Source organism: Antechinus flavipes, chromosome 1, assembly GCF_016432865.1.
Source record: "Antechinus flavipes isolate AdamAnt ecotype Samford, QLD, Australia chromosome 1, AdamAnt_v2, whole genome shotgun sequence".
NCBI lineage: Eukaryota > Metazoa > Chordata > Mammalia > Dasyuromorphia > Dasyuridae > Antechinus > Antechinus flavipes.
The window spans coordinates 640,734,229-640,759,527 of record NC_067398.1 but is presented as its reverse complement, the minus strand read 5'-3'; the positions used below and the strand labels follow the sequence as shown (position 1 = coordinate 640,759,527).

General features: G+C 34.3%; 1 protein-coding gene across 3 annotated transcripts in view; it reads left to right on the top strand.

Annotated features, from left to right (window-relative positions):
- Positions 1 to 25,299, top strand: part of SLC45A4 (solute carrier family 45 member 4) — a 140,130-nt gene that overhangs the window by 42,721 nt on the left and 72,110 nt on the right. For 2 of the 3 annotated variants that reach the window (XM_051971159.1, XM_051971157.1), the window contains exon 2: positions 21,495 to 21,601. The exons of the other annotated variant lie outside the window; for it this stretch is intronic. The gene's annotated coding sequence lies outside the window, so the exon portion shown is untranslated. The remainder of the gene's footprint in view (positions 1 to 21,494; positions 21,602 to 25,299) is intronic. 3 annotated transcript variants of the gene reach the window in all.

The window sequence follows — 25,299 nt, the reverse complement described above, 5'->3', positions numbered from 1 at the left end:
ATTGGGGAGATATAAAGGATGAGATGGTGATCAAGGGTATAAAATGCTACAAAGAAGGGGGAAAAAAAGACTGAGAAAAGGCCATTAGATTTCTTTAAAATCTTACTTTAGTAGTTAATTTTTCCCCAGTTTCATGTAAAAAGTTTTAATATTTAATTTTTTTTAATTTTTAGCTCCCTATTCTCTTCCTTCTCTTATCCCCCCTTACTGAGAAGGCAAGCAATTTGATATATATGTAGTCATGCAAAACACATTACTATCTAAGTCATTCTTAGAAACACAAAACATAGACACAAAAACGAATCCAAGAAAGGAAAGAGCAAAGTATCTTTGATCAGCCTTTAAGTGTATCACTTCTTTCTCTGAAGATGGACAGCACCTTTCATCATAAATCCTATAGAATTGTTTTACATCATTGTATTGCTAAAAAGTAGATGCCATTCATAGTAGATCATCATGCAGTACTGCTGTTACTGTGTACGATATTTTCTTGGTTCTGCTCATTTCACTTTGAATCAGTTCATGTAAGTCCATTTTTTTTATTTGTTTATTTTTTAATACACAGTGTTTTATGAATTCTGTTGGGGAGAGAAAAATCAGAGATGGGGGAAAAACATGGGAGAGATTATAAAAGCAGAAAAAAGAAGTGAACATAGCATGTGTTGATTTACAGTTATGCTCCTTAGTTCTTTTTCTGGATGCAGATCACATTTTCTGATCCAAGCTTTTTGGGATTCTTTTGGATCACTGAACCATCGAGAAGAACCAAATCTTTCAAAGTTGATCATTGCACATTCTTGTTGTTATTGTATACAATGTGTTCCTGGTTCTTCTTGTTTTGCTCAGCATAGTTCATGTAAATCTTTCCAGGCCTTTCCAAAATCAGCTTGTTTATCATTTTTTATAGAACAATAATATTCCATTATATTCATATACCACAGCTTCTTCAGCCATTCCCCAATTGATGGGCATCCATTCCTTTTCCAATTTTTTGCTACCACAAAAAGAGCTGCCAAATTCTTGCACATCTGGGTCCTTCTCCCCCTCCCCCTTTTTGGTTTCCTTAGGATATAGACTCAGTAATGGCATTGCAGGATCAAAGAATATATACAGTTTTATAGCACTTTGGACACACTTCCATATTGCTCTCCAAAATGGTTTAATCATTTCACAACTCTACCAAAAATACATTAATGTCCCAGTTTTCCCTACATCCCCTTCAACATTTATCATTATTCTTTTCTGTCATCTTAGCCAATCTGAGAAGTGTGAGCTGGTACCTCGAGTTGTTTTAATTTGAATTTTTCTAATCAATGGTGATTTAGAGCATTTTTAAAAACTGTAAGTGGCTTTAATTTTGTCATTTGAAAATTGTTCATTTCCTTTGACCATTTGTCAATTGGGGAATGATGTGTATTCTAATAAATTTGACACAGTTCTATATATTTTAGAAATGAGACCTTTTTCAGGAATACTGACTGTAAAGATTTTTCTCCAGCTTTGTACTTCCCTTTTAATCTTGTTTTGTTTGTGCAAAACCTTTTTAATTTAATGTAATCAAAGTTGTCCATTTTGCCTTTTATAATGTTCTCTAGTTCTTTCTTGGTCATGAATTCCTCCCTTCTTTAAAGATCTGATAGGTAAATTATCCCTTGTTCTCCTAATTTGTTTCTGGTATCATCCTTTATGCCCAAATAATGTATCCATTTTGACTTTATTTTGGTATGGGATGTGAGATGTAGATTTTTGCCAAGTTTCTGACATTATTTTCCAGTTTTCTCAGCAATTTTTGTGCAATAGTTTCTGTTTTTCTAAGAGCATCCTGCTTGTCATTTCTTAAAGCACAATAGTAAGTCATCACAATCATATAGTATGACTTGTCCAGCCATTTCTCAAGTAATGGACATCCCCATAATTTCTAATTCTTTGCCATCACTAAAAGAGCTGCTGTAACTATTTTTGTACATTCATCTTTTCCCCTTTCTTTTCTTTTTAAAAATTTCTTTGGGATAAAGACTTAGTAGATGTTTTGTCAGGTCAAAGAGTATACATGATTTTATTACCCCTTTGGGTATAGTTTCAATCACTCACCAGAATGATTGAATCAATATATAACTTCATGATATAGTAGTGTTTTAAATCCCCCCCTCCATTCCCCAGCATTTGTCATTTTCCTTTTGTCATATTAGCCAATCTGACAGGAGGGAGGTAATAGCTCAGAATTGTTTTAATTTGTGTTTCTCTCATCAATAGTGATGTAGATCATTTTTTTTATGATTGTAGATAGTTTTGATTACTTGTCTGAAAACTGCCTGTTCATATTTTTGGACCATTTATCAATTTTGAGGAATGGCTCTTCTATAAATTTGGTTCATTTTTCTGTATGTTTGAGAAATGAAGTCTTTGTCAGAGAAACTCATTGTTAAATTTTTTTTCCCCACAGTAATAATTACCAACTTTATATTTCCTTCCATCCTATTTTCCCTGTTTATCCTTTTCTCTCTGTCTCTGTCTCCCTTTCTCTTATTCCTTTTCCTATATGGTGAGATAGATTTTTATATCCAAATGATTATGTATGTTATTATTTTTTGAGCCAGTTTTGAGGAGAGCAAAGTTTATGGGCTTTCTTCCCAGTTTTGCCCATATTCCCCTCCATTGTAAAATCTCTTTCAGGCCTCTTAAGTCTGATAATTTGTCCCATTCTACTTCTCCCTTTCTTCTCCCAGTGCATTCTTCTTTCTTATCCACATAATTTGATTTATCTTTTTAGATAATCATACCATCTCATTGAACTCATACTCCTGATTTCTATCTTTGAATACTCCTTCTAATTGCCCTAAGATGAAAAAGATTTAAGGAATTTTAAATATCTTTTTCTTTTGTAGGAATATAAAACAATTTAACCTTATTGAATTTCATGATTTTCCTTTTCTTTTTACCTTTTTATACTTTTCTTTTCTTTTCTTTTTTTCCCCATCTTGTATTTGAGAGTCAAATTTCAATTCAGTTCTGGTGTTTTCAACCAGAATGCTTGAAAGTCCTCTGTTTCATTAAAGTATCCATTTTTTCTCCCTGAAGGATTATACTTTTGCTGGGTAGAGGTGATTTTTGGTTGTAATTAACTAGCTCTTTTGCCTTTGGAATATCATATTCCAAGCCCTCTAATCACTTAATGTAGAAACTGCTAAATTTTATGTTGTTTTGACTCTGCTTCCACAATATGTGAATTGTTTCTTTTTGGCTGCTTGCAGTATTTTCTTCTTGATTTGGGAGGTCTGAAATTTGGCAGTAATGTTTCTGAGAGTTTTCATTTTGGGGTATCTTTCAGTAGGTGATCAGAGGATTCTTTCAATTTTTATTTTACCTTCTGGTTCTAGGATATTGGAGCAGTTTTCTTTGATAATTTCTTAAAAGATGATTTCTGGGCTCTTTTTTTTTTTTTTGGTCATGACTTTCAGGTAAGTAGTCTAATTATCTCTTCTGGATCTCTTTTCCAGCTCAGTTGTTCTTCTAGTGAGATATTTTTACATTTCTTCTATTTTTTTCCTGCTTTTGATTTTGTTTGATTGTTTTATGACGTCTCATAAAGTCATTAGTTTTCACTTGTCCTATTTTGACTTTCAAGGAATTATTTTTCAGGGAGCTTTTGTTCTTTCTTTTCTATTTGGCTAATTCTTTTCAAGATATTCTTCTTTTCATTGGATTTTTGTGCCTCTTTTACCATTTGACCTATTCTTTTTTTCATTATTTTCTTGCATAAGTCTCACTTCTTTTCCCAATTTTCCCTCTATTTCTCTTACTTGATTTTTAAAATCCTTTTTGAGCTCTTCCCTGGCTTGAGGTCAATTCATAGTTTTCTTTTTGGATGCAGGAATTTTGACTTAGTTGCCCTCTAAGTATATTTTGATCATCTTTTCACCACAGTAACTTTCTATGATTAGATTTTTTCTCTCCATTTGCTCTTTTTCCAGCCTGTTTCTTGACTTTTAACTCTGTGCTAAAGTGGGGCTCTGCTTCTCAAGTGGAGGGGGCAGTGTCCCAAATTTAAAGAATTTTATGCCTCTGTTTTCAGAGGTATTCTGAAAAAGTTTAAGTTTTTGGTTCTTCCAAAGTGATATGATCTAGGGAGATTACTGTCTTGTACTGTACACTGATTTGTGAGTGACCACAAGCACTGTTTTCAACTCTGGAACTGTGACTAGGATTCCTGATCCTCAGAGCTGTAAACTCTGCTATTGTAGAGTGATCTTTGCACAGGAACAAAAATTCAGGACTGTGTCCCAGATCCAAGCATAGGCAATGCGACAGAATTACACCCCTGGTGCCAGCAAAGGTTCCACTTTAAACTCTTTCTGATAGTTTGTTCAATCCACTTACTATCTGTGACAGAGAAGCCTGGAAACTGCCATTGCTGCTACTGGTTCAGTTGCCCCTAGACCTACTCCTGGTTTTCTTGGGCCTGATCTACTGGAGCCAGCACTAGATAGTGCTCTTCTCTCACCGTTTGAGAAAGTAACAGATTTTTCTTGCAATGTAGACCTTCTAAATTGTCTTGGACTGAACAATTGTTTCACTCTTTTTTGGTGGTTCCATGGCTCTAAAGTTTGTTTAGAGTCATTATTGCGAAGTATTTAGAAGGGCTTTGGAGAGGGAGAGCTCATGAGAGTAACTCCCTTTATTCTACTACCTTGGCTTTGCCTTTAAATTTTTTTTTTTTTTTAAGATATCTGGAGTAATTTTGAAAAGAGAATTTTCAGTTGAATAATGATATCCAAAGCCAGATTGTAGAGGGTTTAGAATAAAGTAAAAAGAGAGGATTGTAGAGAGCTTTCTCAAAGACTTTTATTTGTGAAAGGGATAAGAGATACAAGGGATTATAGGATCAAATGAAGAACTTTTTTATAGACTTGGCTAAATTTTTAATGAGGGAGACTTGGGAACAGTTTGTAGGTAATAGAGAAGGAACTGATAAGGAGAGATTAAAGAGCCAGTGAGGAGGTGTAGTGGCAATAATCTGCTGGCAAAAGATAGGAAGTTTAGAGGGGGGGGGTAATGAGTTCTACGATGCATTTAGATAGTATAAAACTAGTGATTCAGTTTCTGAATACTAGAATTCCTATCTCCTCTCCCCCTGTCCCCCCTTGGAAAAAAAGCCTATATAATTAATTTCCTTTTAAGAAGTCTTTCCTTTTTGATCTGGTGTGGTGGAGATAGTGCTAGACTTTAAACCCTAAAAGTCAATAGCTGTGATTCTTGGAAAGTCACTTAAATTTTTTAGTTGAAATTCAGGAAAGGGAGTCAATCTTTCCGAAATGTGCCTAAAGTAGATTTTGGAGAGAAGAAATAAAGGCACCTTCTTTCCTTACAATAACAATGTAAGCATCCCAATGAGTACCTTTAACTGTCTGTTTTCTCGCCTGACCTTATATCCATGTCCATAACTTACTGATGGAGTGTTACTCACTTAAGTGGTTAAGTAAATTACAGTATACCTGCCTGCCAGCAAATTCTTGCAACAATTCCTTTTTTTCCTTTTAATCCCAAACTATGGAAGCATTACCTAAGGCTTGGTCTTGGTGTCTAATTCCTAAAAGATCTACTCCAAACTTATTATTTTCTCCTCTCTCCACAACCCATCCCTCTTTCAAATCTTCTTATCACTGTTTTAAGGGCACCATCCCTCCAATCCATTGAGAATGCAAGTTTCTAGACTCCTCACTTATCCCATATATTGGATAAAAGGTTAATATGAAAATTTTCATAAGCTAATATTTTAATTTCTAATACTATAAATATTTATAGGTAAACTCCAAATAAACAAAAAGCCTGGGGAGTGAGGGAATAGGTATTTAATAGTTTTAAATCTAAAGTAGAAATCCAGAGATGAAATGGTTTGCAAACCTTTGCTCTATATCTGTAATCACCACACCAATTCAAGCCTTATCACTTAGATTCTTGCAGTTTCCTAATTTCCAATCATTCCTCCACACAGCTTTCAGATTTTTCTAATCACACCACCTTCCTAACTCAAACTCCAATAAATCCTTACTATTATCAGAAAGATAAAAATAAAATCCTTAATTTGGCATTTCAAGTTCTTCAGAACCTGACTTTTAATGCCTTTCCAATCTTTCCAATTTTCTTACACATTACTATTCCTCTCCTAACACTCTGTATTCCATGTGTATTGGCTCACCCACATTTCTTTCAGTGTTTGGGATGCTCCATCTTCTGTCTTTCAATAGCTGTCTTCCCTTGCCTGGAATATAATCCTTTATCCTTTACCACCTGGAATGCCTGATTTCCCAGAAAATTTAGCTCAAATGCTACTATACCTCAATCCTTAGTGTCCTCCCTCCAAAAACCTACTTTGTGTTGATTTATGTACATGCATAGTTAACATTTTTACCATCACCTTCTTTAGTCTAAGCCAGAATTGTCCAACTCCCAAACTCCAGAATATCCCTAACCAGATTAAAATGTAATGTGGGAGGGGAACAACTAGATGGTGTAGTAGATAGAGCACTGGCCCTTGAAGTCAGGAAGAATTGAGTTCAAATATTTAATACTTTTAATATATTAAATATTTAATACTTAGCTTTGTGACTCTGGGCAAGTCACATAACTGAAATTGTCTTCCTTCGCCCTAAAAATTGTAATTGGGAAATGTTAAATTCAAGGAAAGAAATAAAAATATAATGCAATATAAATAATATGGATTTCAGTTTTTCTAAATCAGTTTGTGGCCAGCAAGGATGTGTTTCTATTTGAGTTTGATCCCACTGGTCTAGATATTCAACAAAGCAATAAATTAAGTCCTGATTTGTAATGTTTGTTCATTTCTAAAATATAGCTGCTCACACTGAAAATTAAACAGTTGAAGAGATTTGAGCTAGCTCTAGCTTTATACCATAACCCTTTGCTATCTCAGCCTCCGAAGAGAGTGAGCTTCAGGTTTCACCAATCTCTTCATTCCATTCATCTCACCAAATTTTACTTCCAAAAGCGACATAGACAATAGTTAGGTGAATCTTTGTGTCTGTTGTGCTGAAATGGTCTGTGCATGTCTGTTGGCACAATGCTCCTCATTATGGCTTTTGGCTGTTATTGGCATGGATTGAAGCACCTATACTTAATGATGGCTCCATCTTCTGATCTTTTGAAACTGCCCAAGTTATAGTTAATCTTTTTCATTCACCTGAAAGCAAGAAAGAACAGATTAAAACCATGATAGAAATAATAATAGTGTCATACTCTTATATGACCTTGTTGATGAGATGGCTGTCTGAAACTTATTCTTTGTCTCCTAGGAATTTAAAGATGGCTGGAAAAAAAATTGAGGAACACACATTTTATTTTTTTTTAAATAGTATTTTATTTTTCTAAATCCATGCAAAGATAGTTTTTAACATTCACTTTTGCAAAACCTTGTTCAAAATTTTTCTCCCCAAGACAGCAAGCAATCCAGTATATTAGTGCAATTCTTGTGAATATATTTACATATTCATCATGCTATGCAAGAAAAATCAGATCAAAAGGGAAAAAACTATGGGAAAGGGAAAGAAAAGCAAACATCAATGATTAAAAAAAAAAAGGTGAAAATACTATATTCTGTTTCATATTCAGCCTCCATAGTTTTCTATCTGAATGCAGATGGCCCTTTCCATTCCATTTCAAGGAATTGCCTTGAATCACCTCATTGAATTGCCTTGAATCACCCATTGAATTACCTCATCATCAGTACATGTAAGTCTTTCTAGGCTCTGCTGAAATCAGGGCACTTGTCTTTCTTATAGAACAAAAATATTCCATTATCTTAACATATCATAACTTATCCAGCTATTCCCCATCCGATGGGCATCCACTCAATTTCTAGTTCCTTGCCAGTACAAAAAGGGATGCTATAAACATTTTTGTACATGTGCGTCCTTTTCTCTCTTTTGTGAGCTCTTTAGATACACAGCTAGATCCAAAGAATTGCATGTGTCTTTAGGCATAGTTACAAATTGCTCTCCTGTATGATTGGATCATTTCACAACTGTACCAACAATGCATTAGTGTCCCAGCCACTTAACATTACTCTTTGGGGTAGAAGAAATTTTTTTTTACTTTATTGTCCTCTTCTGAAGATATATACCCTTGGTCTTCCCTATCCCATACTAAGTTCTGGATTTTTTCTTCTTTGCTGGTTTGTTTGTTTGTTTTTGAGAAGTATTAGTGTAAACTCCTCTAATTGTGGGGTGGGGTGGGGTGAGGATGCCTCTAGCTTCCCTTCAGCTCTCCCCTCTGACCTGGAACCCTAAACCAAAAGCTCCTGTGGGCAGTATCCCTGCCTCACTGCCTTTGCACTCATTAGGTATGCTGGCTTCTTCTGGCCTGGCCCCCCTTTTTCTTCCCTCCCTGCCCCTTGCAGCCCGGCTGGGTCTAACCTCCCTAATCAGCCAAGGTTCCCTCAGTTTTCCAGACCCTAGGGTCTGGAAGGTGAAAGTTTCTGTGGTTCCTTCTGAGGCTCCAGCCAAACCCAGCTCACCCCAGGGATTCCTACTTGTTGTTTCTGCAGAGCTAGCCTGAGGTGTTTGCACTTCATATTGGCTATCCCCTCCTGAGGTTTTTCTTGGGGGTCTTCTTGGGTTGTGCCAAGAGGATCCCTGTGGTGCCCCAAGTCTTACTGATTTTTTACCATTCAGTGTTTTGTTGTTTGTAGCTTAAAATTTACTGACCTACCTCTATTATCTTCCCAGAATTGTCCTCCTTAGCTTGAATGTAAAGGTCTCCACACATTTGGCTCAAGCTGAACTTTTCATGCTTATTTAATGTTACTCCTCTTCATGCTACTCAATTCCACTTAGCCTGCCACATTTTCCTCATACACTATTCAGTCTTCCATTTCCCACCTGCTACCTTCATGTATAGATAATTCTTGTTGCATGCACTCTTGCACAGCCCCACTGATGTGCCAGTGGTTTCCAAAATGAGGGTAGAGACCCTCTTGGCCATGGCCTGATCCCAAAGGGTATAGGTATAATCAGAGATTTGAATGGGGGGAAAGAGGGAACTATTACATCCTTTCCCACTAAGGCTGGGCATTCTCCTTAAAATGGTGGTCCTGGGAAAAACAAACCAATCAGAGGAGAATTGTAACACAGAGAGTGAACTTTTGGGGCAAGAAGTTTAGATATGGCATGGTAGAGAAAGTTAAGAGAGTGATGAGTGGAATCAGAGAAAAATGAAGACCATTCATGGAGTCTGGAAAAAAAATGGCATTCATATTGAGATAACGTAAACTAATCATAAAAAATTTTCAACAAGCTTTTCCACATAACAAATTGAAGGAAGTCACATGTTTTGGCACTAGTTACCCTGAAATTAGAAATAGGACAATAGAGGAAGTTGTTGATTTGAACAATTGTAGTTTCACTTGACTAAGTGCATCTGAGAATCATAACAAAATTATTGTCACCGACTGTTCAAACAATCATCGGAACAAAGTTCCAAAGTTAGATTCCTTTTTTTCTTTCTTAGCAAAATTTGTGTTTCCAAGTTTTTCAGATCTCAAATAGAATTTGGAAGAATTGATTATGGTTACAGTATTAACTTGATACAGGAAATTTTAAATATATGGAAAACCTGTTGATTCTAAAAAACATTGCCATGGTTGATGAGGAGAAACTTATTCCTTCAACATCATTAACGTTTTAGTAATGATTGGGTATTGGGGGAGTGTGAGTAGACAATATTATCTCTTGAACAGTCAATTGATCCTATGGCCTGATTTGCTATATTTTCCCTTTACTACAATTCACAAATTGTGGAAAAAATTAGTTTTCTTCTTGTACATATATATATTTTGGAAATATTTCATTCTTTTAAAACATTAACTTTTATCTGATACTGGACTGAAATACAGGCTATCCTTTACTTGCCTATTTAATTCATATGTGCAAAAAACCCAGTGTTATTGTTGTTTGTTCTCTTTTTTCAAAGAGGACTATGATAACAGGGAGATGATGCTGCGACATGCAAGTGAGTTGGATTGAAGTGAGGGAGGGCTGGGCAAGGTCGTCTGCCTCACTTTGTTCTCTGGAGCCATCTGGGTCCAGTGACCAGATAGAGATTAGGAAGATTGGAGATGGCCCTGGATGCAATGGGAGAATTTGGCCTTTTAAGCTAAGGTTTTTAACAGGTCTCAGTATGACTAAGACAGCACCAATCAGTGATTAATAAAAAAGAATAATAGCTGCCTTCAAAATCATAGTATAGTAGGATTCAGTATAATAGAAATACTTTAGCTGACTCCCTCATTTTATAGAAGTGACTGAAACTCAGAGTGTAATGGAAATCTGCATTCTGATTGTTTGCATCTGTGAGTAAATCCCTTACTACCTTCTTTGTGCCTCACTTTACTTTTTAGTAAATCAGCTTTCCCTTCTCTATTATATTTGTCAATTTCTCCCTCCTTATTTTCCCCCATTGCTGACCATAATTGGAATAAAACTATTTGGCTTTTTTTTTTTTTTTAAAGAGAATCATCTTGTTTGTTCCTGAAGTAGAAAGGGAAGAAATTGTAAAAACTTTGCATTGAAATGTAGTGTAGAGCTAAGTTGTCTGTCCTGTCCTGTTCATTGATTGGGACACAATATACATATATTTTTATGCATGATTTCCTTCTCCTGAACTCATGATTCCTAGTCTTCTCCCCAGATATTTAAAATTTGCCACAAATCTTGTATAAATTTTTTTTGACAATTTCTTCAATATTTCATAGGGAAAAGACTGTTAATACTAACATTTTCTATTGAATTCCTGTTTTTTTCCCCTTATCAACAAAAATCTGTTTTTTCTACCTTCTTTTCCATCCTCACTCCCAAATGAGAACAAAAAAAACCAAAACTGTGAAAGCATAACAAATTTTCACGTTAGTTATATCCAAAAAATATCTCTCATTTTGTACTCCAAGTCCTTTACCATTCTGAAAATGGGTACCATAGTTTATGTTTAATCCTCTGGGAATTGTGGATGATTGTTTTTGTTTTTTAATTTTTTATCTATTTGGTATTTAATTTTCCCCAGTTACATGTAAAAACATTTTTAACATTTGTTTTTAAAACTTTGAGTTCCACTATGCCCAAAGGGCTGTCAAACTGTGCATATCCTATAGTGTCTATAGAATAGATACTATTCTAGCAGTGTCTTCCATTGAGTCTGTATCTCAAAGAGATCATTAAAAAGGAAAAAGAACCTATATATATATATATATATATATATAAATGTTTGTGGCAACCCTTTTTGAAGTGGCGAGGAACCTGAAACTAAGTGGATGCCCAGCGGCTGGGGAATAAGTTATGACATATGAATGTAATGGAATATTATTGTTCTATAAGAAACGATCATCGGGATGGTTTCAGAAAGGCCCGGAGAGACTTACATGAACTGATGCTAAGTGAAATGAGTAGAACTGAGATCATTATATATAGTATCATTATATACATTATATACATTATCATTGTATACAATAATCACATTATACAATGGAAAGAGCCATCTATATCCAGAGAGAGGCTTGTGGGGACTGAATGTGGATCACAACAAACACAGGGTTTTCTAAGGGTGAATGTTGAAAATTATACATATATTTTGAAAATAAAAAACTTTAAAAAAAAACCCAACTTTGAGTTCCACATTCTCTTTCTTCCTCCTTCTCCACCCTGACTCTCAAACTGAGAAGACAAATGTGAAGTTATGTAAATCATTTCCATAAAAGTCATGGTGTGACAGAAAACAAAGATTCCCCTCTTCCCAACCTCATTCAAGGAAAAAAAAAATTTTCCTCAATCTGTTTTCAGATACAATCTCTTCTTTCTCTGGGTATGTATAGCATTTTTCATCCTGCGTCCTTCAGAATAATCCTGCATCACTGTATTGCTGAGAATAGCAAAGTCATTCACAGCTGATCATCTCAAAAAATTGCTATTATTTTGTACATAGTACATTTCTCTTTGCACGAATTAATGAATATCTTTCCAGGTTTTTCTGAAAGTATCCTACTTATTATTTTTTGTAGAACAATAGTATTCCATCATAATCACATAATTTGTGTTTGATTGTTGTATTGAATGAATCCTTAATTAAAAAATTGTTTCTTTGCCATATTATTATCTTACTGTGTATGTGTGTATATGTATATATGTATTGTTTATATGTCTATATATAGAGACATACACACACACACACACACAATTATTTTCTCTTTTGCCCACCTCACAAGAAAGAGAGGTTCAAATACCAATCTCTCCCTTCCTTGTTTGAATGGTTGCCTATTTATGAACTCTGATTATGTGAGATAATTTTCTCTTCTCTTTCTGCTCATGCCAATGTATTCCTTTCCCCCAATTATTAAGATATAACAGAACTCATATCCCAGCATTGTCTAACTAGATTCCTCATCTTGGATGATGGTAGGTTTCAGAGGGGATAGATAAATATTTGAATGTAAATGCCTTTTCCTACTTAGTATCCCACATGATTGTTTATATATAGCTCGTTTGTACTTGAATCTTTAATTTTGTCTTTCAATACTTTTTTCCTTGACTTGAGAGCATATTCAGGCTATAATTTTCCTTGGAGTTTTCATCTGGAAGTTTTGTTTTTGTAAGCAACTAGTGTATTCATCTTTACTCTATGATTCAAAGAGTTTTGAGCAATTTACTTATAAGATTTCTTGAAATAAAATGACAGCCCTTTTTTTTGCTCATGGTACTCAGGTAGACTGGTGATTCTTGAACTTTTTATCCTTAGTCTAATTTTCAGGTTACTTGTTTTTGCTGTGAGATATCTTAAATTTTCTTTTTATTTAGTCTTTTAACTATATTTTAATATTTCTTATTTCATGGAGTTCATTGGCTTGTTTGTTCTGTTCTAATTTCAGGGCTGGGGTAGGGGGGCGGGGAAGGCAGCTAGATGATGCAGTGGATAGAGCACCAGCCCCAAAGTCAGGAAGACCTGAGTTCAGATCCAGTCTCAGATACTTAACACTTCCAAGCTGTGCAATCCTAGGCAAGTCACTTAATCCCAATTGTCTCAGTAGAAGGAAAATAAAAGTGGGTAGCACCATTCTAATTTTCAGGGAGTTTGTTGCTTAAGCAGGATTTTGTACCTCTTGTGCCAAGCTATTCTGGTTATTTCTTCTATACCTCTTGTTTCTTCAGGTTTTTTTTTTTAATCTAGTGCTTTCATTTCATTGATAAAATTTTATTTCTAAATCATTTTTATCTTAATAGTATTTTATTTTACTAGTTACATGTAAAGATAGTTTTCAACATTCATTTTTGTAAGATTTTGAGTTCCAGTTTTTTTCTCCCCCTTCTTTACCTCCCTCCTCCTCAAAACTGCTAGTAGTCTGATATAAGTTATTTTCATGTACAATCATGTTAAACATATTTCCATATTATGTTGTCAAAGAAAAATCATAACAAAAGGGAAAAAACAAATAAAAAAGCAAAAATAATATGCTTCAATCTGCATTCAGTCTTCATTAGTTCTCTCTCTGGATGCAGATGGAATTTTCTGTCCCATGTTTATGAAAATGTTTTGTATCACTCTATTGTTGAGAAGACTTACTTCTATCATAGTTGATTATCACATAATCTTACTATCTAACTTATTTATTTTCATTATTTTTCGCTAAGGTAATTGGGGTTAAGTGACTTGTCCAGGGTCACATGGCCAGGAAGTATTGTGTCTGAGACCAAATTTGAACTCGTCTTCCTGATTGCAGGACTAGTACTCTTATCTACTACATTAACTAGCTGTCCCCTTTAACTTATTTTTCAAACTATTCATGACTCCTAAGAATTTTACTTAAATTTTTACCCAATGCATGTTTTTCTTTGATATTTTGCTCTAGATGTTACAGAATCATTCTGTTTACTCTGAGTTTGTATCTTCAGTTTCTCTGTTACTTTTATACCTTTTTATAATGGGATTTTTATTTGTTTATTCTTCTAGCCTTTATGAATTTAGGGTTGATGTTTAGTGCTAGGCTCTGTAATTCTAGAAGGAAGTTCTAGACTGGTTCTATTTCTGCTTTCTTAAGATATGCATTATAGTACTTATTCTAGGATCCCAGGGAAAGTTTAGGGTAAGGTTCATCAATTTAGTGCTTCCAAATGATCCATGGCAAAGTCTGATGGACATTCCCTCAGGTCTGAGCTCTGCAAGTTCTTTATCTTGGTCTGGGTCTAATCAACAAAACTATTGCTGAAATCAGTTAGCATTAGCCAGCTGGGACTCCTGTGAGCAACAGAATTGCAGACTTCGTTTTTGGTTTGGAATTCCTGTCCTGATTATTCCTCTGTAGGCTTCAGTTTGGGCAAGAAACTGGAACAAGTGGAAGTCTTAAGGTAATATGGGTACTGGAGTGGAGAACAGTGTTCATTGGAGAAGTATTTCCCATAATTAAAAAAAAAAACTTAAAAAATTCAAAAAACTTGTCATTGGTCCTTTGTTGCCTAGCCCTATTGTTCTCAAAGCATATGCCATGATTTTCACTTAGATATTCCTTGAATTTCTGTGTTCTTAACTTAGTTCCCTTTTTTCCTGTTTATATTTTCCATCTTGGTATCCAAAATCAGAATAGTAGCCTCTTTATAAGGGTAGCAGAACCATTTCCTCTATTGATAGTCTTAGGAAAGCAAAGAAGATACAAAGAAGGTGGAGAAATAGAAGAGAAGGAAAGGTGAAAGAATTTCAAGGTGAGAAAACCTATCTCTGCTGAATGATACAATACTTCTTTAACCTGTTAGTCAAGGTATATCCAGTAGTCTGGCTCTAATATATATTTTTAGCCTTAATTTCATGATATCTCTGATGCTGATGCTCAGTCTTTCTTTCACTGATTTCTTCAGATGTGTCCCCCTTCCTTTTTCCCTCCACCCCATCCTCATATCTTGATTGAATTGGTCTATTATTTATTCAGCTCAGGTATCTTCACCAGTGTAAGACTTTCCTGATTGCCATGCTATAAAAGATCTCTTCCTTAAACCTTCAAACCATTATTTAATTTCTTCTGTGTATTTTTAATTACTTTGCATATCTCATTTCCTAAATTTGTACACTTTTGGAGGGCTGAAACTATCTTTTATCTTTGCATGTTGAACACCAGGGTTCATTTAGGGTAAATGTAAATTAAATGTTTTTTTTTTATTAAAACTTTTTTATTTTCTAAACATATGCATAGGTAATTTTCAACATTATCCTTGCAAAACCTGTCTTCCAAAATTTTTCCTCTCTTTCCCCCATCCTATCCCTTAGATAGCAAGCAAGCCAATATATGTTAAACATGTGTACTTCTTCTATACATATTTTCACAATTATCACACTGCACAAGAAGAATCAGATCAAAAAGGAAAAAAGATGAGAAAGAAAACAAAGCAAACAACAAACAAGGTGAAAATACTATATTGGGGTCTACAATCAGTCCCCACAGTCCTTTCTCTGGATGCAAGTGGTGTTCTCTACCACATGACCATTGGAACTGACCTAAATCATGAATCAGCTCATTGATGGGAGTCATGTCCATCATAATTGATCATTGTATAATCTTGTTGTTTTTGTGTACAATGTTCTCTTGGTCTACTCACTTCACTTACCATCAGTTCATATAAGTCCCTCCAGGCCTCTCTGTAACCATCTGGCTGATCATTTCTTACAGAACAATAATATTCTATAACATTCATATACTATAACTTATACAGCCATTCCCCAGCTGATGGGCAGCCACTCAGTTTTCAATTTCTTACCACTACAAAAAGGGCTGCCCCAAACATTTTTGCACATGTAGGTTCTTTTCCCTCTTTTATGATCTCTTTGGGATAATAGAACCTAGTAGAAACACTGCTGAGTCAAAGGGTGTGCACAATTTGATAGCCCTTTGGGTATAGTTGAACTGAGAGTTTTAAAAACAAATGTTAAAAAGTTTGTAGTTGTGTTCATATGGTTCCTGATGTTACTGTGGCAGCTAGACTCCCAAATATGTTATATTATTTACTGTTATTTTAAATGGAATTTCTCTTTGTATCTCTTGCTACCAGACTTTGTGGGTAACATATAGAAATAACATAGAAATGCTGATGATTTCTTGGATTATTTTGTATCCTGCAGCTTTGCTAAAATTAATTTTTTCTAGTAGTTTTTTGCTTGATTCTCTAAGAATACTATCATATCATTTGCAAAGAGTGACAATTTTATTTCCTCATTATCTACTGAAATTTCTTTAATTTCTTTTTCTTCTCTTATTGCTAAAGCTAAAACACTATTGAATAGTAATGGTTGATAGTGGACAATCTTGTTTCACTCCTGATCTTATTGGGAATGCTTCCAGTTTATCCCCATTATATATGATGTTTGCTAATGGTTTTAGAAAAATGCTAAGGAAACTTTTTTAAGGAAAACTATTTAAGGAAAACTCTCTAGTGTTTTTAATAGGAATGGTTGTTGATTGTTGAATTTTGTCAAATACTTTTTCTGCATCTATTGAGATAATCATATGATTTTAAATCATATAATCATGATATGATATGGTTATTGATATAGATAGTCAATTATGCTAATAGTTTTCCTAACATTGATCCAGCCCTACAGTCCTGCTATAAATCCTACTTGGTCAATATATAACATCTTGGAGATAACTTGCTATAATCTCTTTGTTAATATTCTATTTAACATTTTTGTATCAATTTTCATTAGGGGAATTGGTCTTTAATTTTCTTTTTCTGTTTTGACTTATCTAATTTAGGTATCAGCACCATATTTGCGTTTAAAAGGAATTTGGTAGGATTCCTCCTTTCTCTATTTTTCCAAATAGCTTGCATAATAGTGGAATTAATTTTACTTTAAATGTTTGGTAGAATTTACATGTAAATACATCTGGCCCTGGAGATATGTTTTTTAGGGACTTAATAGCTTGTTCAATTTCTTTTTCTAAAATGGGACTATTTAAGAATTTATTTCCCCCTCTCTTAATATGGGCAATCTATATTTTAAAGTATTCATACGTTTCATTTAGATTATCAGATTTATCTGCATATAGTTGGGCAAAATAGTTCTTAATTATTGTTTTAATTTCCTCTTCATTGGTGGAAAGTTTACCTTTTATATTTTTGATACTAATAATTTGATTTTCCTCTTTCCTTTTTCTAACCAAATTAACCAGAGGTTTATCTATTTTTTAATTTTTTTCATAAAATTATTTTCTTTCAATTTTATTTATCTCCTTTTATTTTCATAATTTCAAATTTGATATTTAATTGGGAGAGTTTAATTTGCTCTTTTCCCAGCTTTTTTAGTTGCATGCCCAATTAATTCATTGATCTTGTCTTTCTCTGTTTTATGCAAATAAGCATCTAGAGATATAAAACTTCCCCTAAAAACTGCTTTGACTGCATCCCATCAATTTTGGTATGTTGTCTCATTATGGTCATTCTCTTGGAATGAAATTATTGATTGTATCTATGATTTGTAGTTTTACCCACTCATTTAGGATTAGATGATTTAGTTTCCAATTTTTGGTCTATTTTTCCATGGCCCTTATTTAGATGTAATTTTTATTGCATCATGATCTGATAAAAGGTGCATTTACTATTTCTGCCTTTATGCATTTTTGCATCTGATTTTGAGATTTTTTATGCCCTAATATATGGTCAGTTTTTGTGTAGGTTCCATGTATCACTGAGAAAAAGTATGTTCCTTTCTGTCTTCAATTTTCTCCAAAGGTCTGTTGTGTTGTTCTTCTTTAATATAAACTGGTTCTCTGTGGGAGCAGGTTTCTTGGGGAGGTTTTCTGGAGGTAGCCTTAGTTTCAGTTTCAAGTACTAATCACTCCAAATGCAGCCAGCTGATAAAAGTTCAAAAGTTTATTTTCTCCATCCAAAATAGCTCGGTTAGTTTTTCTTAGAGGCCTCTTTCTGCTTGGTTCCTAGAGCCTTTCAGACTCCAGCCAGCACAAAGGTGGAAGATGTAATGAATGTCTTGCCTCCGAGAGAGGGCTTCTCTCTGAACTGACTTAACTGGCTCACTGAAGCTCTATTTATGCTCCTTCTCCAAGAGTGGGATTATGGGTTTCCTTCCAGAGTGCTCTCTGGCCCTAATAGCTTCTTGCTTAGATGAGCTCTCTAAAGGTATGAACACAAGCATTGTTTCTATCCGTTCTACTTAGTACCTTGTTTCAAGTTCTGGCCCATAACATTTCCTCGTAGGATCAGATCAATTATACTAAACCATGCTAAGTTAGATAATTATTGTCTCTATCAATGATTAGATAATCATTGCCTCTAATGATTTAACACTTTGTAAGGATTCTAACAGTCTATCATATCTAACTTTTCAAAAATTCTATTACCTCCTTAACTTCTTTCTTATTTATTTTGTAGTTCGATTTATCTAGTTCTGAGAGAACAAGGTTGAGATTCCCCCCTAATACAGTTTGTCTGCTAAATCTTCTTGCATCTCTCCTGAACTTCTTTAGGAATTTGGATGCTATATCACTTGGTGCATATATGTTTTGTATTGATATTACTTCATTATCAATGGTACCCTTTAGCAAGATGTAATTCTTTCCTTATCTCTTTTAATTAGTCTATTTTTGCTTTTGCTTTATCTGAAATCAGTCACTACCCCTGCTTTTTTTTTTTTTACTTCAGTTGAAGAGTAATAGATTCTGCTTCAGCCTTTTACCTTTACTCTAAATGTATCATTGCTTTAAATGTATTTCTTGAAAACAACATATTGGAGGAGCCTGGCTTTTAATCCAGTCTGCTGTCTCCTTCCGTTTTGCAGGAGAGTTCATCCCATTCACATTCACAGTTAAAATGACTAAATCTGTATTTCCTGCCATCTTGTTGAAGAAAACAGGTTGTACCTTTCTTTTTTCTTTCCCTTTTTCTCTCCTTCCTCAGTATTTTGCTTCTGAAATCACCTTCCTCAAACAGGTCTCCCCCATTTACAAAACCTCCCTCTTTCTTATAACTTTCCCCTTTTACTTCTCCCTTTTATTGACTTCCCCCTTTTCTTTCCCCTTTTCCTTCCTGCTTTGATATTCTGTTCTTTGAGTCAAATTCGATGAGAGTAAGGTTCACACAATGCTCATCCCCTTCCCTTCTTTCCTTCAATTGTAATGTCTTTTTTGCTTCTTCATGAGATATAATTTATCCCATTTTACTTCCCTTTACTTCTTCTTCCAGTACAATCCCCTTTCTGCCTCTACTTTTCTACCTTCTAAGTATATCCATATCAGAGATACAGTTCTCAAGAGTCAAACATAGCATCTTCCTGTGATAGACTATGGCTCCTTGATATTTGAATTCTTTCTGGCTACTTGCAATATTTTCTTCTTGTTCTGACCATTCTGAAATTTAGCTGTGATATATTCCTTGGAGTTTTCATTTTGAGGTCTCTTTCAGGTGATTGGTGAATTCTTTCAAGGGCTATTTTACTCTTTGGTTCTAGGACATCAGGATAGTTTTCCTCGATTTCCTGAAAGATGTTGTCTAGACTCTTTTTTTTTCATCATGGTTTTCAAGGAATCCAGAGGTTGTCTCTCCTAGATCTATTTTCCAGATCATTTGTTTTTCCATTAAGGCATTTTACATTTTCTTCTATTTTTCCAGTTTTTTGGTTTTGTTTGACTTATTCTTGGTGTCTCATTGAATCATTCACTTCCATTTGTTAAGTTCTAATTTTTAGTGAATTATTTTCTTCAGTTAGCTTTTTTATTTTCTTTGGCATTTGGCATTTCCATTTTGTCAAATCTATTTTCTAAGGAGTTATATGCTTTTTCCATTTCTCTATAATTATTTTTAAAAGAGTTTTTTTCAGATAATTTCTGTGTTAACTTTTCCAAACTCTCCTGCAAAGTTCTAATTTATTTTTTCCATTTTTCTTATAAAATTTTCCAAGAGAGCTTTGTGAAATAGAAATCAACTCTTATCACCTTTTTGGATGTCATCTGGAGACGATTTGCCTTTAGTGTCCTCAGAGTTTGAAGTCTATTATTCTCTGTCTCCATAAAAAGCTATCTATGGTCAGAGTATTTTTACTTTTTTGCTTATTTTTAAAATTGAGATTTGCTCTTAAGGCAAAGGGGAGATCATCCCAAGTTTCCTCTACAGGCAACAGCAGCTTCATACTGCTCTGGAGCTGTGCTGCTGGCTTCCTTCCTGTGTTGGGTAGGCGTGGCCAAGTCCTTCATTATGCTGGGGCTCAGGGACCCATTATTTGCCTTTTGTATTTGCTTTGGATGTCTCACGTTAGTCTGCTAATCCACTGGCTTCTAAACCAGGACAGAATAGCCTATGCTGCTATATTTTGAGTAAGAGCCTCTCAGTAAATTCCCCAGAGCCGCCTTGGCTCCCCTGCACTGTGCTTGTGTTCAGCTGCTTTTCCCAGTGCCTGATTGAAACGGACCTTTTTTGAAGTTCTTCCAAAATATTTTCTGTTGGAAATTCATTATACTCCAAATATTTGTGTGTTCTATCACTCCAAAAGCCCTAAGAGGCTTGATCTGGCATTGATTTGAGGGAAGCTAGGACTAGTTCAAAGAGCTGTCTACTTCCCTCTATCTTGGTTCTCCTATAAATGAAATATTTGTTTAGCTGAGGTGTAACTGGGCTGCAAAAAACACAATCTTTCCCATTTTTCAACATTATTTCTATTGGAATTCATGTAAAGACTACCAAATTGGAGATTACTGGTGTTCCTATACAGACTGCCTTCTTTGCTGTAATGTTCTCAACTTTCCATTGTTGTTAATAAGAGTTGCTGTTCTCTGACCTGTTAGACTTAATTGTAATCACTATGAAACATTCATATATGAGGCTATTATCTATTTATTAAATGTCTCCAATGTGATAGGCATTATAGCAAGTGATGAGAATGTGAAAAAAAGTAAGAAAACTCCCTGCTCACAAGGAATTCTATAGAGAACACCAGATATACAAATAAGTAAAGGAAATACATGTATAGTCAGTAGAAGGCAGTTGCAATGTACCAATCAGTGTAGTTATGGAAACCATGAGGCTTTATTGAAATGTTATTGAGAATCATTATTACATAGGACCAATAACTTGCTGAATCTTCTTGATATGATAGGGGAGGGCTGTAGAATGCCCCATATAAATTTTGGAGTAGTTTATGTATTATATATTGAATTAGTGTGGTATCTTTAAGGAAGCAGCAAAATACTTAACTGAATTGAAAGTTATTTGTCTTAAAGTCATAGTTTAGGAAAGTTATTTAAACTTTTTTTGAAAAAGCTTTACCTAGACCTCTTGAAAATGATGTTAAGCTGCTTATGTTCTATTGGCAAATACTATCTTTTTCAGTTTATAATATTACAATGATTAAATCACATATAATTGCCTAATTTTTGGTGAATTAATATATGTATTCATTAATTTTTAAACTGAAAATGCTAACAAGGTTTGTCATTTTCATCAATATAGATGACAGTGAAGTTACCTGTGTAAAAACTATTTACTGTGCCTCCACGTTTGCACTACTTGAGGAAGGGAAGCCAGCTGTTTTAATGCCCAGACTGCTTGAATGACAGGTAAACAAAAACCAAATTCATCCCATTTCATAAGTTCTTAACTAATAATACTGCTGGGGGGACCTGGGTATAATTTCCAAAGAAAGGTCACCTTGGTAGGAAGGAGACTGGCTTTGGCTTATTACAGTCAACTTAACTGTTTTATCTACAGTACAAATTAGTCCTGCTATTCAGCTGGGCATCTTGCCAGAAGTAGCATTCTTCTGTTCCTGCAGGGCTTGGTCCCTAGAAACTGAGCTATACTACCCGGGAGCTAAGACTACACTTAGCAAAGGATACTTTATCTAAAGTCCAATGTTGTTGGAGCTGTGTTTCCATATTTTATTGAAAGTTTACTTGCCTTAGAAAGACTCTGATCAATAAAGTGGTAAATGCTATAAATATAAAATAAGGTGTGAGAAATTTTATGTATCACTTGATAAACGTATTTGAATTATTGATCATGTAGTAGTTTCTGTAATAGTTAAATTTTATTGAAGAAAATGCCAATCTCTGAAATCTGAAGAATGATGTTTAAAAAGGAATAAATTGAGGCCAAAATAAAAAATATATATATTTAAACATTTTCTTCAAAATTCTGAATCTTCCATATTAGTAGTTTTTAGTTTAATAATACTCAATTCATTTCTAAAAATTTTCTGTGTCTAAATAATTGCAAAGCACAGGTTCTGAAAGATTTGTTTTTATTTGGGTGCCTGTCTTCTGCCTATTTATTTATTTTTTTTACATTTAAGTTATTATAAAATATACTTTTCTTGTTCTTTTGATTAGAAATAAGACCCTGATGATCCAGTGTTTACATTATAATACTTGGATTCTTCTGAATTCACATATAAAAGGGGAAACTTATCAGGCATGAAGTTGAAAATTAGACATGTAGCTGAGAACTAAAAAATGTCAGCAATATGAAATATTAAAGATGTTTGTTGACAGAAGAAACCTTAGGAACTTGGTTATTATATGAATTCTTTTACAACTTAGGAATTTAAAAGTTCTTTAAAACAGGCTACTGAGAAATTAGTGCTTTCTATAAAATGGATTAATTGACTACAAAAGGTTGTCTTTGACTTAGGTATCTTACCAAATTTACATCATATTTATGCAGAAAACTTCTTATAGGGAGCTTAAACTAATATTTCTTCTTAAGCTCTACATCAGAATTGGAATGCAAATGTTCATATTATGATAAAGCAATATAAATTGTGTCACACGTGGGGGAGGTCTTATTGTTTTGTTTTTTTTTTTTTTTTGCAAAGGCAATTGGGGTTAAGTGACTTGCCCAGGGTCACACAGCTAGGAAGTCTTAAGTGTCTGAGGTCAGATTTGAACTCAGGTCCTCCTGACTTCAGGGCTAGTGCTCTATCCACTGCGCCACCTAGCTGCCCCGTGGGGGAGGTTTTATTAAGAAAACTTGTTGAAAATGTCATAACTAACCATCTCATTGATTCCAAATGTAACATGCAAGAATTAGGGAATTAAAAAAAAATAAACACAAAACCTTATTCTTGCTGTTTTCCTAACCAGTGTCATTCAAATGTATTTATAATCAACAAAGAATGCCTATCTTTCATCTTTTGGAGGAATGAAGCTGGTAATCAGAGACCTAGTAGTGGCTCAGTTTTCAGTAGATGGGAATGAAGAAGATAGAGCTTTTTTTTGAGACAGAACTATTTATTTTTCTTTTTTTATAAATCCCCATGACCTTTTAGAAAATTAATTATTTTATAGTTCAGACAAGACCTGTTGAGAATGGATTGATAGTAGGAGGTTTCTCATTAAGCAGATTTTCTTTATCCTCATGAGTTCAAATTAATGTTGAATTCACTTGGGAATATAACTTAGGAAAAAATTCATAAATTTTAAAGTATGAATAATTCAAGAATTACAGGCATGAGAAGAGTAGGGAATATTCAGTTTTATTTGAGATTTGTAAATGGAAGTCTGAGTTAAAATTTTGTTTTACTCCATTTAGGATTTTCTTGGCAAAGCTGTTGGAGTGGCTTGCCATTTCCTTCTCTTAACTCATTTTACAGATAAGGGACTGAAGTAAATAGGGTTAAATGACTTGCCCAGGGTTACACAGCTAGTAAGCATTTGAGTTCAGATGTGAACTCAGAAAGAGGTCTTCCTCACTCCAGACCCAGTGTACTATCCACTTTACTACAAAGCTGGCTGTCTTAAAAAATACATATAGATATTTTGAGGTATATAGAAAATGATAAACTTTATAGATATGTATAAAATTTGAAAGATAATAATAGGACCAAGAATGTTTTGAAAATAGTTGAGCCAAAAAAGAAATTAGCTTAAATTAAACTTCATGTCTGGCATAAAGGATCCTTATCCTGCCTTGATTCCTAAAGTAGAGTAATAAAATTATACTTCTGAGTACTTCTTGGACTTCTCTAGGAATCTGGGGTCACTGTAGCTTAGTAAAACTTAAGTGAATTAACTTAACTGAGTTAAAGGATATGCCTGAAAAAAATGATTACATAGTATTTAAATGTTTACTACAGATTTCTTCATAGAAATTCTATGAAGTAGATGGTATGTATGACATCTGTGACTGGTATGATAGAACTTCAGTTAAATGGAATGTATGTGAATGTGGTTTTTAGTTAACTAGAAAATTTTTTTGTTTTACTGAAAAAAAAATGAACTTTTGATAATCTATTCTTCCTAGTCATTTAATCTTCCTTTGATTCTTGTTATTTCTAAAGATTGTTGTTATCCTAACTATATCGTTATCAGTATATGTATTAGATTATATCTGTATTAATCTCAGGCCATGTAAATGCTCAAAAGGTTTCATAAGTTCAGAGCTGGAAGGAGTTGTAGAAAGAAAGGTAAGTAACTTGTTTTAAGTGTACCAGGTGTACCAGGTAGTAAGTAAGTAGTCCAGCTGAGATGTGCACTCAGATCATAAGACTACAAATCCAGTGACCTGGGGAGAGGGACTAGGGTTCTTGGGAATGTGTGAGAATATATTGTCTTCTTATTGGAAGGAGATTTGCTTCTTCCTCTTAAATGCAGAATAACTTTGGGGCTAAGGTTTGGGAGAAGACTTCTAGTTAGGTGCCATTCACTTAATCAAGGTTTAATTAAAGTCTTGTCTTATATTAGAAGCTCTTTTTATGTAATAATACTTAATTTTACAAAGTATAGAATATGGCCCATTTAAAGTAATATTTTTGAATATTCATTTTAGAAGGATTTGCAACTATGCAGTTTTGAGGTTGGCCTAGCAGAGAACCTACCTACAGGCCACTTGAGTTAGGGCTTGATTTTAATTGCTCTACTTCTCCATGGAAGAACTAAAGAACAATTCCCTTCCTCTTGTCTTCACTCCCCTTCATCCTGCAGCATGATAGGCATTGAAAAGATCTCTTGTCCACTGAAATTAGATTTATGTGTTTTTATGGTGCAATACTTGTTTGGGGAGAGGAGATTGGAGCATGTAATTGCCTCAGCGTTAATTTTTCCTCTCCCATACTTTCTTTGTTTTCTTATTCCCATTGTAAGATCTCAGAATTTAAAGTGGGGAAAAAGCGATCTAGCCTAACCATAATATTTTGCAGGTGAGGAATCCAGGATGCAGAAAAGTGAGGTGACTGCCCAGCTCACATAATCAAAAAGTAGCAGAGCAAAATATAAATCTAGAAACGAAGGCTAATCCAGTATATTTTGTCACTGTGTCA